This window comes from Engraulis encrasicolus, chromosome 16 (assembly GCF_034702125.1).
Source record: "Engraulis encrasicolus isolate BLACKSEA-1 chromosome 16, IST_EnEncr_1.0, whole genome shotgun sequence".
Lineage (NCBI taxonomy): Eukaryota > Metazoa > Chordata > Actinopteri > Clupeiformes > Engraulidae > Engraulis > Engraulis encrasicolus.
The window spans coordinates 38,970,424-38,975,093 of NC_085872.1; the positions used below are offsets into that span (position 1 = coordinate 38,970,424).

At 38.1% G+C, this 4,670-nt stretch overlaps 1 protein-coding gene across 1 annotated transcript in view; it reads right to left on the reverse strand.

Moving 5' to 3' along the window:
- The window catches only part of tenm3 (teneurin transmembrane protein 3), a 499,671-nt gene extending 496,853 nt beyond the window's left edge, over positions 1 to 2,818 (reverse strand). The window contains exon 1 of the mRNA XM_063219576.1: positions 2,718 to 2,818. The gene's annotated coding sequence lies outside the window, so the exon portion shown is untranslated. The remainder of the gene's footprint in view (positions 1 to 2,717) is intronic.
- Between the last annotated feature and the right edge of the window lie 1,852 nt (positions 2,819 to 4,670).

Here is a 4,670-nt window from a genome sequence, read left to right on the forward strand (position 1 = left end):
GAGAAAAAAAGAACAGTGTGTGGTGTTTTAAGTCCTGTGACTCCTCAATGCGAGCTGCCATTGATATTGACTCAATAAATGTTTGCCATTGTTTTTTTTTTGAGTCCAGAAATGGAATCCTGCTACATGCTCCCAGACCTCTGTGTGTGTTGAGCACAACCAGGGGGCTCTAGCGTTTTCTCAGGTATGATTATGCTAAATGAGACTGCACCAGGTGTCTTCTTAGAATAATATTTGTCTCAGCATCTCAGCTTGTTTGTGCTTGAGGAAGTACGCATTAAAACATTCCAGCAATCCAATGACACAGATATTTGAACTGTTTCAGATGTGCTAGGTTAATAATGCTTTCAAATCCAGTTTTAACTAGGCGTTATGAATGCATTTATTTTTTTGTGCTTGACAGAGGAGACACAAAAAAGCAGTCTCTCTGTTATTTTAATGGTCAACCACTCACTTGGCTTTGCAGGAGACACAAGAGAGCCAAATTATACACTGACCACTGCCCAATGCAAGACTCTGATGGGCTGTCCGTGAACCCTTGCTGAAAATTACTAGGCCAAGTGATTAGCAAAAATATGCCATCGCACACTGTGGAAAGAAAAATCAATGTAGCGATGTTAAATGTCGTTAATCGGAGCTTAAGTCAAAAGGTTTGGTCATCTTGAGTTGAGGGAACAGCATGGGGTAGACTTTTAAAATGCACATCAGTGGCGTGTGTCTTTTTTATTATCATTTTTCCTCCCCGGATTCTGATTAAAAATGAGCTGTTAATGAGGCATGAAGACTAATTGGGGCTGTCACTGTGGCGGCAGGAGACAAAGCACTTGACATTTGGAGTGAGCAATGAAGGGATGACATCGTCCTCGCCACCAAAGAAAGAATGTGGCGGAGCTCACAAGCCAACTTTTCCAGGGCGTCCGCCATGTGTTTCAAAAAAAAAAAAAAAAAAGTTGAGGGTCTTATGAATTATTTCGCATTCCTAAGTGCTTGGTCTGAAACATGAACTGGAACACATGACCACGACGACAGTCAAAGAAATTAATGATGCTGAATAACTGGTGAATTTTACGGTAAGAAAAGAGGAGCTCACAGCCCAGACTTGTCTAATCCCTTGCCTTCCGGATAAAAAAAATACATCCTTAATTTTAGTCACGGCTATAATGGAATACAATTTAATCCTCTTCCATTTTGATTAATGCTATAAAGTTAAGCATGTAAGCAAGAAAGTACACAAATAAGTCAGGAAATGAACAAACTAATGATGGCACAACATGTGCTGTCGCACACATGACAGAGAGAGAGAGAGAGAGAGAGAGAGAGAGAGAGATTAGCATATTCATTTAATGTGCTACATTCGGTCAGGCATCACACACCTCTTGCTTATTGTCTTCATTAGACAAATACGGTATTTTACATCAAGGCCCTTTAGATGGATATAAGACAGCCGTTTATCTGCTAAATGGAAAAAACAAGGATTGCTAGCTTGCTACACATAGACCATTTATCTTTTTGTTCTTTTTGTCCCATTGCCATTGCCTTTTCATCCGATAAAGAAATATGGCAACGTCCATCTTTGTGGGTTTTTTCTTAAAGTAATGATACAGGGTTGCTCTGCGGACTGAACACTGAAACCATCATGTCTTTGTTGATGCCTTTAAATATGCCCTTTGATCAATGACAACAGAGGATTGATAGTCTTTTAAAAGGAACATCAGATTTTTAAAAGTGGTTTAAAACCTATTTGTACCAATGTTGATCTACTGAGGCTTGCTATAAATTAATAAATCATAATTTCACAAAGAAGAAAAAATATATAAATAACAGCTATGTTTCCTTAGGCATGCATGACTTAACACAATCACTCATTTAAATGAACAGTGTTGACAGAACAGATGTGACATGTTTACATTTATTTGATGATTGCATAGCCTGTCTGACTTGCTGAAAATTTAGCATCTTACTCTAGCATTATCAAAGTTCCTTCTCATTCAACAGCATCGTACCATTAATCATCACATTTTTACGGAGTATTTTACGACTATGCAATATTCCTACTGCAAAATGTGAACAAGAGACTGACTACAACTAAACATTCTATGATCAGAGCACTTCCTGTCATTTTTATACCAATTCCATAGTATGAAATATATCAGACATCACCAGCATAATGCAAAATACTTTCATTTGTTTTTATCTTATCAAAGCAATCTGTCTTAAACATTAAGAACACAGCAAACATTTTATGGCTTTTAAGATTACCCAAGTATACACCTTTCAGCCATGCAAAAGAGGTAAGAGGAAACACGGAGAATGGGAGTGAAGTGCTGAGTGCAGACTGTGGGAAGTGAAACAGCTTGATTTCATGAGGTTTCTGTGCAGGGAATAGCAATACACAAAGATATAATCCGTGAACTGCACCCAGTAGGGTAATCAGAGCTGGATGAGGTGCATTAGCAACGACACAGGAGGGGGAAAATATACTTCATAAGGCAAATTAGTCCAATATCTCATCAGTGATGGTTGCTGAGTTCACAGAGCTAAAGCTCAGAGCGTGAAACTTCAGGACTACTGAGATCCGTCCAAAGATGGCAGCCAGCGCCACTGAGACTGAGTGCCTGTGCTTTTTATGCGTGCATCATCAAGACAGGATAAATACAGGACGGACAAAACACTCTCACATACAGGGGTAAAAAAAAAAAGAAAATAGGAAGACATACCTCAGAGTGGGTCTTGATGAAGCCAACTGAATTGCACTCTTTACAGTTGTCCATCAACATGAATAAAAGCCTGTCAGCACTTTTGATACACACAACTGATACAAACTGTAATGTTCACAGTATGGTCTTTGAAAATAGAGAGAAAATAATAAACAAAACAATGCGCCAGAACTCCAAAAAACAAACGAACCCAGAGATGTTTCAGAGTTTCTGAACAAATGTTTGAGTGTGAGTTTACCTTGGGAGAAAAGCCCAGAGACACACATGTGGCATTACTCATTCACAGACTTTATTAGCCTGTTAATTATTGATATCCCAATTAGTGGCTAGTTGAGAGGCATAGCTATAGCATGGCTGCTTTACCGTTGGGTACAGCTAAGTGCGCACTGGCGTCGGCTGATTTAGGAAAGAGAGCCTTCAGGAACTTTCTTTGGGAAACCATTTTCACCTTAATTGACCATCTCTCTCTCTCTCTCTCTCTCTCTCTCTCTCTCTCTCTCTCTCTCTCTCTCTCTCTCTCTCTCTCTCTCTCTTAGCCTCATTCTCTCTCCCAACCTCTTTCTTTGCCTTTCTCTTTAGTTCTCTCTTGACCTTGTTGTAGGCCTATACCTTCTGAATTAATGGAATAATAGTTTATTTTATTTTTTTAAAAGCTTCACAATGATTGCATCTACTTTTCTCCCAATAATTAAAAGCAATATATTTTTTGAAAGACACAAATGCGTGCACTGTAATTACTGTATATCTTTGCTCAAACAACACTCTCCATCTCGAGGGAGGAAATTACACGAACAGGTGCAGACTACACCTTATAAAACGGGTACAAAATCATTCCCATAGGCTGTCACTGGATATTACACATCCAAGTTATTTGTGGTTGCAAAGTTTTTAAACGCTCATAACATAGTGCTAAACTGTGGGTATCTGTGGATATCCTGCAGAACAGTTCGTTTTAGAGCATTTTCTTCAATGTTATATTGATTTTAAGTCATTTGATTTACTTTAATTTATTTTGTGCATTATTCCATTGCTGTACTGTACATGCAACTATCCACAGTACACAGCCACACAAAATCATTTGATAGATATTATTCCGTTTTCTATTATTTCACCACACTTGAAAACAGTTACCCTATTATGTACTTAAATGAAAAATAGACTGTATAGATTTAGTTTGATCAGCCATTACATGAGACAATCAACAATGAAGATATTCTACAACCTGTAAATTGCTTTAGATGCCTCAGTGGGGAAAAAGGCCATTTAAGTGACACTGTCATTTAGAAACCAATGATGAGCTCATATTCCTTGTTTATTCTTTTATCTTAGAAAATAGCATCTCTAGATACACAAGAAGCAATCATTGATGCATCAGTGTCTGAGAGCTCAATGGCTTTAGTATTTATTGAGCTAGGTTTCTATTGTAGGTATGTTAATAGGTTTCCTTCTTAGCTGTGTTTTACCATAGCAATAATAGGGCTGCTCGATTATGAGAAAAATCAATATCACGATTATTTCAGTCAGTATTGATATCACAATATTTTGAGAAGATATTTCATTTTAAGACAATAAGCAATTCACAATCCTCCCTCCATTCAGTAGTATGAGTGGAGGGCCAAAGAGAGACACACTGTGGTGTTCTGCATGAGTGTTGGGTAGCAAGTCTGCCCTGTGCTCAGAGAGTGCAGATGATCTCATGGTTAATTTTAATTCAAGGATGACCCGTATTATGGATGTTATTGCCCCCGAAAAAATCAAAACAGTGGGACGTGAAAAAGCACCTTGGAGAAAGAATCCCACAGTTATATTGCTAAAGCAAGAATGCAGGAGGGCTGAAAGACAGTGGCGTAAATCCAAACTTGAAGTCCACTACCAAATCTATAAACACACACTCTCGAAATACAACCAAGAAATTTCTAAAGCTAGACAATCTTTTTTCTCTGACATAATTAA